This window comes from Phyllostomus hastatus, unplaced genomic scaffold (assembly GCF_019186645.2).
Source record: "Phyllostomus hastatus isolate PE091 unplaced genomic scaffold, TTU_PhHast_1.1 phas_scaffold_255, whole genome shotgun sequence".
NCBI lineage: Eukaryota > Metazoa > Chordata > Mammalia > Chiroptera > Phyllostomidae > Phyllostomus > Phyllostomus hastatus.
In genome coordinates, this window is record NW_025334019.1 from 145,358 (window position 1) to 158,700 (window position 13,343).

A 13,343-nucleotide genomic window follows, 5' to 3' on the forward strand; every position below is an offset into this window, starting at 1 on the left:
ACATATATAGAGATATATGTGTATATGTGTGTATAAAACTACTTTTTAATTATTTTTAAATGTATTGTTCAGTTACAGTTGTCCCACCTTTTCCCCCCTTGCTTACCCCAACCCTATCCCCCTACTCCCACAGTCAATCCCACCTGATTGTCCATGGCCATGAGTCCTCTATTCCTGTTCCTTCGCTTGCCCCTTCCCCTTCTTTCCCCTGTTATCCCCCTCCCCTCTGGTTACTGTCAGTTTGTTCTATATTTCTTTTTCTTTTTTTGTTGTTTAGTTTTATTTCATAATCATAGACTTAAGTCTGCAAACCAGTTAGGCTTGGAAGGGGTAAGGAAAACATGGGACCCAATGAACTGCATGGAGAGCATGAAGATTATAGAACATTCCAAGCACATGGGGGTGAAGGGGTGCTCTCCTGAGCTACAGAAGGAATGGTCTGGTGTTTGAAATAAAACACAAGTCAAATTTATTAGAGTTGTCCACAGTCAGTAATGGTGATCTTCTTGCTGGTCTTGTCATTCCTGGATCTGTAGCACTCCATGGCTGTCACAACATTCATGCCATCTTTCACCTGGCGCAAGAACTCATGCTTGCCATTCAGCCACTTGGTCTTGCCAGTGTAGATGAAACTGTAAACTGTTTGTGTTGGGTCCAGCAGTCACCATGGACAAGATGCCAAGACCTGTGTGCTTCAGGACAAAATTCTTATCATCAAATTTCTCCCTGTAGATGGACTTGCCAACTGTGCTGTTGTGTCATGTGAAGTCACCACCCTGGCACATAAGTCCTGGAATAATTCTGTGAAAGCAAGAACCTTTATAACCAGGTTGGGAGGAAGATGGCGGCTTTACTCTAGGTAGCGTTTTTCTCGGCTTCTGTGAAGAGGGGGGAAACTCGTGGATCGGTGGAGAGGCAGAGCAAGTGGGCTGGGTTGCCGAATCACTTTTGAAAGCAGGACATCAGAAATTATTGCACTCACTGGAAAACCAGACGGTAAGGAGTCTGATACAGGACAAAAGGGGCCCAGGGATCAGCGCGGGGTCTGGGGGTGCGCAGACCCCAGGCCCACCCGGTGCTCCAGGCTCTGCCCCAGGGCTCCCGGGAAAGGGAAGCCGCTGCTCCCTCCCTCCCCCGAATAGGGGGGTGAGCAACTCTAGGGGACAATAGGTTGCTAGAAGGAACAGATTGGCCAGTTGGACTGAGAAAAAATCGCCCAGGGAATATGAACACCCGCCCAGAGACCGGGGAGAAGTGAGAGCCTCTAGCCAACAGGACCAGGGGCATCTCTAGCCCGGTGGAAGTGCAGATCGGTAGAGAGCACGAGCCGGCGCTCGGCTCGCACCCCATAGGGAGGCCGGAATCGTGCGCTGCGATCCGGGAGGGATATGGGGCTGGGTGCGTTCCTGCAGTGGTGGCTCAGAGATTTCCAGCCAGCCCAACTGAGGGAGCCGGGAAAGGCGCCAACATCTGGTCAGAGAGCGGGTTCGGCAGCGGGGAACACGGAGCTGGAAACGGCTGGGCTCGTGCACCGTAGTCGGGAAGATTGACTCTCACGTGCCAATGTCTTCGGGAGTGCCCCGGGTACCTGACAGACTTGCTGAGTTCTGGTTGTGAGAGAGAGAAGCATTTCAAAGGCCCCTCAGCCAGCTGAAGCCAGCAAGATCAGAAAAACTGGCCTGGCCAGTTACAAACCAACAAGAGGTGTTTTTTTTTGTTTGTTTGTTTGTTTGGTTTTGTTTTTGGTTTTGTTTGGTTTTGATTGGTTTCTCTGACTGTTGTTCGTTGATTGATTTTATCTTGTGTTTTATGTGACTTTTTTTTCAATTCTTATTATTTTTATCTCGCAATCCCTTATGTTTCTCTTCCATTCAACCTAATATAATTCTTTCCACTCCAAATTTATCTCACCTGCACCACATCTTCTGCTTTTCTTTCCTTTTTTTAAATCTTGCAAGTTACTGTAAATTTGTATTATCTTTTTCTCACTTTTCCAACATTTTTTATTTTAATAATATTTTGGTATTCTTTTTCTTTCTGTATAATCTTCTTTGCTTGGCTGGTTATACTGTCATTTGATACGTTCCCCCTGGTATCTCAGTCACAAGGTGTTGATAAGTTACTATCCTTCATCTGTGTTCGATTAATACACCTCTCAAGGTTCTATACTCTTTTTTCTTGTTATCTAGACCTCATTGATTCTGCCACAAGACTGTCACTTTACTATTACTGCTAGTAAGACCTAGTCTATACAATTGTAAATGCTTCTCAATACCCCCTACCTGATCTCAGCCCACTTTGCAATTTTCTGAACTATACTATTGTGGGGGTTGTCTCTATTCTTTTACTCACTACTCCTATATACTAATCTTTAGTCCAACCCTACCTTAGAAGCTGACCTCCCACAGCCTCACAGCTTTCTAAATCCAACTAACAATCCTCTCGGCCCCAATAAGAGTCTTACCTTCTTTCCATCCTTTCTAAAACGTGGATAGTGGGGTGGAGGATCACGGTTAACACTATAAGGAGCCAAAGGATAGCCCATCTCTTCTCTACTGGCTGCTAAAGTAAATATCATAGTATACTGTCTTGCTGTTTTAAACCATTTTGCCTTACTCCTCCAACTGATCCCAAAAAAGAGTAGGGGGAAGCTGTGAACACCAGGATACACGAAGGAGATTGCACCACTGAAACACACAAATATTTTACCACAGAAGTTCACACCATAATTACAGGGAATCAGAACAGTTCAAATTAACAAACAAGAAAAAGAAGAAACCCACGAACAATGAGAAAACAAAGAAACAACCCCCAACTGAAGGGAAACGAGGAAGCCTCAGAAAAAATGCTAAATGAAATAGAGGCAACTCAACTATCAGATAGTGAGTTCAAAACAATGATTACCAGGAAGTTCAATGAACTCACAATGAGCTTTCAGAAATTAGAGGGAAACTACATCAATCTCACTGCAAACTACATAAACATGAAAAAGGAAATAGAAACTCGCAACAAAGGTCAAGAGGAAATGAAAAATACAATTTCTGAACTGAAGAACACAGTAGAAGGAATGAAAAGCAGGATTGATGAAGCAGAAGATCGGATTAGCGAGCTGGAGGACAAAGTAGAAAACAGCATCCAGAAAGAGCAAGAAAAGGAAAAGAGGCTCAGAAAGAATGAGGAGGGAATAAGAGAAATGCAAGACAATATGAAACGTAATAATATCCATATAATAGGGATACCAGAAGGTGAAGAAGAAGAGCAAGGGATAGAAAACCTAGTTGAACAAGTAATGAGGAGAACTTCCCTAATTTGACGAGAGAAAAAGTCACACAAATCCAGGAAACACAGAGAGTCCCAATCAAGAGGAACCCAAAGAGACCCACCCCAAGGCACATCATAATTAAAATGACAAAATTTCAAGACAAAGAGAGAATCTTAAAGGCAGCAAGGGAGAAGAAGGAAGTAACATACAAGGGAGCCCCGATAAGGCTAACAGCTGACTTCTCAATGGAAACACTTCAAGCCAGAAGAGAATGGCAAAAAATACTCCAGGTAATGAGAACCAGAGGTCTGCAACCAAGGCTACTCTATCCAGCAAGGCTCTCGATCAAGATAGAAGGCCAAATAAGAAGCTTCCCAGACAAAAGAAGTCTAAAAGAATACACCTCAACCAAACCAGCTCTGCAAGAGATTCTAAAAGGACTGCTTTAAGGAGGACAGAAAAAGAGAGAGAGAGAGAGAGAGAGAGAGAGAGAGAGAGAGAGAGAGAGGAACACACGTACATAAAAGACAATGAATAAGTACTTATCAATAATAACCTTAAACGTAAATGGATTAAATGCTCCAATCAAAAGACATAGAATAGCTGAATGGATAAGAAAAAATGACCCACATATCTGCTGTCTACAAGAGACCCACCTCAGGATAAAAGACCTACACAGGCTGAAAGTGAAGGGCTGGAAACAAATCTTCCAAGCAAATGGACAGGAAAAAAAAAGCTGGGGTAGCAATACTCATATCAGACAAAATAGACTTCCAAAAAAGGTCCATAAAGAGAGACCCAGAAGGTCACTTCATAATACTCAAGGGAAGAATCCATCAAGAAGACATAAATATTGTAAATATATATGCACCCAACATAGGAGCACCAAAATACATAAAGAAAATCTTAAAGGACTTCAAGAAAGATATGGACAGCAACACAATTATAGTGGGAGATTTTAACACCCCACTATCAAAAGTGGACAGGTCTTCTAAACAAAATATCAACAAAGATATTGTGGCATTGAACAATACCCTTGATGAAATGGACTTTACTGATATATACAGAGCCCTCCATCCAAAAGAAGCTAAATATACATTCTTTTCAAATGTACACAGAACATTCTCAAAGATAGACCACATGATAGGACACAAAACAAGCCTCAAGAATTTCAAGGAAATTGAAATCATACCAAGCATTTTCTCAGACCACAAGGGACTGAAGCTAGAAACCAACCCGAAGGAAAAAAACCAAAAACACTCAAAATCATGGAGATTAAATAGCATGTTATTAAACAATGAATGGGTCAAGAATGATATTAGGGAAGAAATCAAAAGGTTTCTGGAAACAAATGAAAACGAACTCACAACAACCCAAAACTTATGGGACACAGCCAAGGCAGTCCTGAGAGGGAAGTTCATAGCAATACAGACCCACCTAAAAAGGTTAGAAACATTCCAAACAAACAACCTAACCCTATGTCTACAAGAACTCGAGGAACAACAACAAAGGCAGCCCAGAGCAAGCAGAAGGAAGGAAATAACCAAGATCAGAGCAGAATTAAATGACATAGAGACTAAAAGCACAATTCTAAGGCTCAATGAATCCAGGAGCTGGTTCTTTGAAAAGATAAACAAAATAGACAAGGCTTTAAGCAGACTCATCAAGAAAAAAAGAGAGAAGACCCAAATAAACACAATCAGAAATGAAAGAGGAGAGATTACAACAGATACCAAAGAAATACAAAGGATTGTAAGAAATTACTACAAAGAGCTGTATGCCAAGAAATTTGAAAACCTAGATGAAATGGACAACTTTCTAGAAAAATATAATCTTCCAAAACTCAATGAAAAAGAAGCAGAAAGTCTGAACAGACAAATAACAACAAAAGAAATTGAAGCAGTAATCAAAAAACTCCCAACACACAAAAGCCCGGGACCAGATGGTTTCACAGGAGAACACTACAAAGCATTTAAGGAAGAGCTAACCCCTATCCTTCACAGACTATTCCAAAAAATCCAAAAAAATGGGAGTCCCCCAAACTCTTTTTATGAGGCCAACATCATCCTAATTCCAAAACCAAATAAAGACACAACAAAGAAAGAAAACTTCAGGCCAATATCACTGATGAACATTGACGCTAAAATCCTCAACAAAATACTGGCAAAGCGCATCCAACAATACATTAAAAAGATTATACACCATGACCAAGTGGGATTCATTCCAGGGATGCAAGGATGGTTCAATATTCGTAAGTCAGTAAATGTAATACATCACATAAACAAAAGCAAAGACAAAAACCACATGATCATATCAATTGATGCAGAAAAAGCATTTGATAAGGTACAGCACCCATTCATGATAAAAACACTCAGCAAAGTGGGAATAGAGGGAGCATTCCTCAACATAATAAAGGCCATATATGAGAGACCTTCAGCCAACATCATTCTCAATGGGCAAAAAATTAAAACCTTTTCCATTAAGATCAGGAACAAGACAAGGCTGTCCACTTTCACCACTTCTATTCAATATAGTACTGGAAGTTTTAGCCACAGCAATCAGACAAGAAAAAGAAATAAAAGGCATTCAAATCGGAAAGGAGAAAACAAAACTGTCACTGTTTGCAGATGACATGATAGTATACATAGAAAATCCTATTGACTCTACCAAAAAACTGCTTGACCTAATAAATGAATTTGGCAAAACAGCGGGATACAAAGTCAATATCCAGAAATCAAAGGCATTTCTGTACACCAACAATGAAACAGCAGAAGCAGAGATCAAGGAAAAAATCCCATTTGAAATAGCAACAAGAAAAATAAAATATCTAGGAATAAACCTAACCAAAGAGGTAAAATACCTGTATTCAGAAAACTACACAACACTGAAGAAAGAAATCAAGGAAGACACAAACAAATGGAAACATATACCGTGTTCATGGATTGGAAGAATTAATATCATCAAAATGTCCATACTACCCAAAGCAATTTACACATTCAATGCAATTCCTATTAAAGTACCAATGGCATATTTCACAGACATAGAACAAACACTTCAAAAATTTATATGGAATTATAAACGATCCCAAATAGCTGCTGTAATATTGAGAAAGAAGAGTAAAGTAGGAGGGATCACAATACCCGACACTAAACTATACTACAAGGCCACTGTAATCAAAACAGCCTGGTACTGGCATAAAAACAGGCACATAGACCAATGGAACAGAACAGAGAGCCCAGAAATAAGCCCAAGTCTCTATGGTCAATTAATATTTGACAAAGGAGGCAGCAACATAAAATGGAATAAAAATAGCCTCTTCAACAAATGGTGTTGGGAGAACTGGACAGCCACGTGCAAAAAAAAATGAAATTTGAGCACCAACTTATACCATATACAAAAATAAATTCAAGGTGGATAAAAGACTTAAATATAAAACATGACACCATTAAAGTCCTAGAGGAGAACGCAGGTAGGAAAATCTCAGATATTTCATGAAGAATCTTTTTTACTGACGTGTCCCCTAGAGCAAGGGACATAAAGGAAAGAATAAACAAATGGGACCTCATTAAAATTAAAAGCTTCTGCACAGCTAAAGAAAACAGTATCAAAATTAAAAGAGAACCCACTGTATGGGAAAACATATTTGCCAATGACACCTCAGACAAGAGTTTAATCTCCAAAATATATAGAGAACTTACAAGACTGCACTCTAAGAAGACAAGGAATCCAATTAAAAAGTGGGCAAAGGACTTGAACAGACACTTCTCCAAGGAGGACATACAGAAAATCCAAAGACACATGAAACGATGTTCAATATCGCTAGCTATCAGAGAGACACAAATTAAAACCACAATGAGATACCACTTCACACCAGACAGAATGGCCATCATAAACAAAGCAACAAACAACAAGTGTTGGAGAGGTGGTGGAGAAAAGGGGACCCTAGTGCACTGTTGGTGGGAATGCAGACTGGTACAACCACTATGGAAAGCAGTATGGAAATTCCTCAGAAAACTAAAAATGGATCTGCCTTTTGACCCTGCAATTCCACTGCTGGGACTCTATCCTAAGAATACTAAAACACCAATTCAAAAGAACCTATGCATCCCAATGTTCATAGCAGCACAATTTACAATAGCTAGATGCTGGAAGCAACCAAGATGCCCATCAGTAAATGAATGGATCAAAAAACTATGGTACATTTACACAATGGAATTCTATGCAGCAGAAAGAAAGAAGGAGCTCTTATGCTTTGCAACAGCTTGGATGGAGCTGGAAAACATTATGCTAAGCGAAACAAGCCAGGCAGTGAAAGACAAATACCATATGATCTCACCTTTAACAGGAACCTAAATAAGAAAACAAAGAAACCAGCAAAATATAACCAAAGACACTGAAATAGAGGACAGGCTGATGGTGATCGGAGGGGAGAGAAGAGGGAATTTAAGGGGACAGTGGGAAGGGTTCACCGGAACAAACTTAAAGGACACATGGTCATAGACTAAGGGGAGGGTGGTAATGGGAGGGAAGTGGGGAGGGTGGGCGGGGGGACTGGATTGGGAGTAAAATGGAGAAAACTGTATTTGAACAATGATTAAAAAAATAATTAAAAAAAGAACCTTTATAACCAAATTCTTTCTCAGTGATCAGAGCAGGAAAGGTTTCTGCTGTCTTTGGAACTTTGTCTGCAAACAGCTCAAAGGAGACATGGAGCAAGGGCTCGCCATCTGCAGCAACATCGAAGAACACAGTGAGGTTGACCATGGCTGGGTGCGGGAGGGTCTGATGCGGTGGTGGTGTCTGCAAGGCCTGTATTTTCTTTAAATTTTTTTCTGAGTGCTTATAATTTGAGGGTGTGTAGGAAAGCAAAATTCATTATGCCATGGAAAGGGTCACCAAAAAACTGATCATTTATACAATTAGTCCTCCTCAAAAATTCCTCCATGCTAAACCATAGCATCTATACCCTTCATCACATTGTTGGTCCTTTGTTGACTATTGAATGCTAATAGTGCAAAAATTACAAATAATGGGAAGTTAAAGTTATAAATCTTGCAAAAGACACAAGATTTTATGAAGTTGAAAGTGGTATTGGATACCTGCTTCAACACACAAGCCACTGACACATTAATTAAATCAGTTACTAACTGAAATAAAATCTACATGGATTGATAAGTGATGGGTATTTTGATATCAAATTAATAAAGGGTCTTTACAAGAAGCAGTGAAGTGTTCAAAAGTTTTGGCAAAAATAACTCTTTTTGTGCTAGAATAATCACAAATGAGGTGTTATCATGTGATACTTTTATTGGAAAAATGTCTCAAATCCCCCAAACAATTCTTATTTCATTCTTTGTCCATTGTAAAAATTAGTACATAGTTTCAATTAAAACGTAAAATATTTTAAAATATGAGATTAAACAAGCTTAGTTTCATAATTTTTGTTTCATTTTTTCTAGATGAAGTTCCAAACAAACCTTGGTTCCATAATTTGAATGAAATTTTATTTCCCTTTTAGGTTGATTATCTTGATATGTCTAGTTAACACCCATCACTGCACGTTGTTAAAATTTTTTTCTTGTGATGAAAACTTTTAAGATCACTCTCTTAGCAACTTTCAAATATATAATACAGTAGTATTAACTATAGTCAAAATGAATATTTCATCTCCATTACTTATTTTTTTGTAATGAAGTTTATACGTTTTGACCACCTTCACCTGTCTTGTCCACCACCATCCCCCACTTCCAGCAACTACCAATCAGTTCTTTATATTTATGATTTTTCTTCAGATTCCACATATAAGTGAGATCATACAGTATTTGTCTTCCTCTGTCTGACTTATTTCCCTTAGCATAATGTTAAGTGACTTTGATTTTTTTGTGTGCTTTTGGTGTTATATCAAAAAAAAAAAAAAAACATTGCCAAGTACTGGCCAGCATGGCTCAGTTGGTTGGAGTGTCATCCTGTAAACCAAAATGTTGCAAGTTCAATCCCCATCAGGGCAGCATACCTAGCTTGTAGGTTTGATCTCCTGGTTGGGGCATGTAGGGGAGGCAACCAATCAATGTTTGTCTCTCACATTGTTATTTCTATCTCTCCTCCCCTCTCTCTTTCACTCCCTCCCTTTATCTCTCTCTAAAAGCCATAAAAAATGTCCTCAAGTGAGGATAGATAGATAGATAGATAGATAGATAGATAGATGATAGATAGATAGATAGATGAAACATTGCCAGGACCAATGTCAAGGAGGTTTTTCCCTTTGTTTTCTTCCAAGAGTTTTATGATCATATCTTACATTTAAATCTTTAATACATTTTGAGTTAATTTTTGTGAATTGTATAAGATAGAATTCTAATTTTATTATTTTAAATGTGAATATCCAATTTTCCCAGCTCCATTTATTGAAGACACTGTCTTTTCTTCATTGAGTTTTATTAGTTGAATATGTAAACACAAATACATGGGCTTTTTTCTAGGTTCTTTTTTTTTTTTCATTTTTACCAGTAACTTTATTGATTTGGATTTTTAAAACTATATTTTATTGATTATGCTATTACAGTTGTCCCATTTCCCCCCTTCACTCCCTTCCACCCTGTACACCCTCTCCCACCCACATTCCCCCATTTAGTTCATGTCCATGTGTCATACTTATATGTTCTTTAGCTTCTACATTATCCATACTATTCTTACCCTCACCCTGTCTATTTTCTACCTACCATCTATGCTACTTATTCTCTGTACCTTTCCCCCTCTCTCCTTCTCGAACTCCCCTGTTGCTAACCTTCCATGTGATCTCCATTTTTTATGGTTCTGTTCCTGTTCTAGATGTTTGCTTAGTTTGTTTTTGTTTTTGTTTTAGGTGTGGTTGTTAATAATTGTGAGTTTACTATCATTTTACTGTACATGTTTTTATCTAATTTTTCTTATATAAATCCCTTTAACATTTCGTATAATAAGGGTTTGGTGATGATGAACTCCTTTAACTTGACCTTATCTGAGAAGTGCTTTATCTGCCCTTCCATTCTAAATGAAAGCTTTGCTGGATAGAGCAATCTTGGATATAGGTCCTTGCCTTTCATGACTTGGAATACTTCTTTCCAGCTCCTTCTTTCCTGCAAGGTCTCTTTTGAGAAATCAGCTGACAGTCTGATGGGAACTCCTTTGTAGGTAATTGCCTCCTTATTTCTTGCTGATTCTAGGATTCTCTCCTTAATTTTAATCTTGGGTAATGTAATTATGATGTGTCCTGGTGTGTTTCTCCTTGGGTCCAACTTCTATGGGACTCTCTGAGCTTCCTGGACTTCCTGGGAGTCTATTTCCTTTGCCAGATTCAGGAAGTTCTCCTTTATTATTTGTTCAAATATCTTTTCCACTTGTTGCTCTTCCTCTTCCCCTTCTGGTACCCCTATAATTCAGATGTTGGAATGGTTGAAGATGTCCCGGAGGTTCCTAAGCCTCTCCTCATTTTTTTGAATTCTTGTTTCTTCATTCTGTTCTGATTGGATGTTTCTTCCTTCTGGTCCACACCATTGATTTGAGTCCCAGTTTCCTTCCCATCACTATTGATTCCCTGTACATTTTCCTTTATTTCACTTAGTATAGCCTTCATTTTTTCATCTAATTTGCGACCAAATTCAACCAATTCTGTGAGCATCCTGATTACCAGTGTTTTGAACTGTGCATCTGATAGGTTGGCTACCTCTTTGTCGCTTAGTTGTATTTTTTCTGCAGCTCTGATCTGTTCTTTCATTTGGGCCATTTTTTTTTTGTCTTGACACATCTGTTATATAGTGAGGGGCGGAGCCTTAGGTGTTCACCAGGGTAAACTTTGCTGAGTTGTGATGCTGTATGTGCGGAAGGGGTCTGAGAGGGAGCAATGGTGCTTGCTTTGCTCTCTGCAAGATTTCATTCACTTCCCCTGCTTCCCACAAGCAAATTGGGCCTTTCTGGTGCTGATTCCTGTGTGAGTGGGCTTGTGCACATTCTAGGGCCTTGTGGGTCTCTCTAATGAACTGCCCTGTGAAGTTGGGAGTTTCTCCCACTACCACCTCAACCCCCAGAGGTGTTTTCAATCAGTGGTTTGAGCCTTTATCTCGCTGCTCTAGGTCCCTGGGTTGTGTGGTCCATCTCACTACCCCTTTGTTTCACCTTGTTTATCTGAGCTTGAATGTGGGACCATCTGGTCCACCAGCTACTACCTTGCTGGCCAGCTGTAGCTTTGCATGCCCCATTCCACAGTCCCCCACCTTGCTGGGTCCACCAGCTGCAGTCAGCCGCCTTGTTGTGAGTCCTCTCTGCCCCAGCTGCCAGACTCTGCCCCTCCTACCAGTCTGGGTGAGTGCGTCTTCTTTCACTTCTTGGTTGTTGGGCTTCCATACAGTTTGATTTTCTGTCAGTTCTGGTTCTTTTTTGTTTTTAAATTGTTGTTGTCCTTCTTTTGGTTGTGTGAGGAGGCACAGTGTGTCTACCTACACCTCCATCTTGGTCAGAAGTCTATTTCTAGGCTCTTAATCCTGTTCCATTGGTCTATGAGTCTGTTTTTATACCAGTACCATATTGTTTTTATTATGATAGCTTTGTAATATTATTTGATATCAAGAAGTGTGATGTCTCCAGCTTTGTTCTTCTTTCTCAGAATTTCTTTAGTTATTGGGATTTTTTGAGGTTCCAAATTTTAGGATTTTTAAATAGTCCTATAAAAAATGCTATCAGAATCTTGATAGAGACTTTTTTATCCAGCAAGTTTTTGGACCTCTTCATGGACTTCTGCACTCCCACAAAATTGTTGTTGTTCATGGGTGGTTGTCAAGGTTTGTGTTTCTGTGGGGGCAAAGACCATACTTTCATTCCACCATCTTGTTGACATTACTTTCCTGACCTAGGATTTAAAACCATGTTTGTCTCCCTTTATCTACATCCTTGCCAACACTAATTGTTTGTTCATTTCTTGATAATAGCCATTCTGCAGGTGTAAGGTGGCATCTCATTCTGGTTTGGATTTGCATTTCTCTGATGATTAGTGATATTGAGCAACTTTTCACATGTCTATTGGTGATCTGTATGTCCTCTTTGGAGAAGTATCTATTCAGGTCCTCTGCCAAATGTTTAATTGGGTGGGTTTGTTTTTCTGGTGTTTTCTGGCTTCTTTATGAATTTTGGATGTTAACCCCTTATCAAATGAATCATTGAAAACTTTTATTTTGTTTTGTATGGTTTCTTAGTTTGATGTAGTCCCCTTTTCTTTTCTTTTGTTTCCCTCACCTGAGGAGATATATCAGGAAAAAATATTGCCAATATTTTACTGCCTATGTTTTCTTCTAGAGGTTTTATAGTTTCAAGTCTTACACTTAACTCTTTAATCTATTTTGAATTTACTCTTGTATGTGGTGTAAGAAGCTGGTCTAGTTTCATTTTTTTTGCATGTATCTGTCCAATTGTATGTTTTTGCCTCCTTTGTCAAATATTAATTGACTATATAAGCATGGATTTATTTCTGGCCTGTCTATTCTGTTACATTGATCTATATCTCTGTTCTTATGCCAGTGCCATGCTGTCTTGATTACTGTGACCTTATTGTCTACTTTGATATCAGGTAGCATAATACCTGCAACTATGCTCATCTTTTCCAAAATTGCTGAGGCTATTCAGGGTCTTTTCTGGTTCTATATGAACTTTTGGACTATTTGTTTTAGTTCTTTGAAGTATGCCATTGATATATTGATAGGAATTTTGTTGAATCTGTTCATTGCTTTGGGTCATGTGGACATTTTAATGATGTTATTTTTTTTGTTGGTGGGAATGCAGATTGGAGCTAAATATAGTGTGGAGGATTCTCAAAAAAATTAAAAATGGAACTGCCTTATATCCCAGTGATTCCACTTCTTTTTTTTTTTAAAGATTTTATGTATTCAATTTTAGAGAGACGGAAGGGAAGGAGAAAGGGAGAGAAACTCTCATGTGCCCCTACTGGGGACCTGGCCCACAACCCAGGCATGTGCCCTGACTGGGAATCAAAATAGTGACCCTTTGGTTCCCAGGCCCATGCTCAATCCACAGAGCTACACCAGCCAGGGCCCAC

The 13,343-nt window shown here is 39.2% G+C and overlaps 1 pseudogene; it reads right to left on the reverse strand.

Annotated features, from left to right (window-relative positions):
- Positions 1-472: 472 nt before the first annotated feature.
- Positions 473-8,026, reverse strand: LOC123804949 (annotated as a pseudogene).
- Between the last annotated feature and the right edge of the window lie 5,317 nt (positions 8,027-13,343).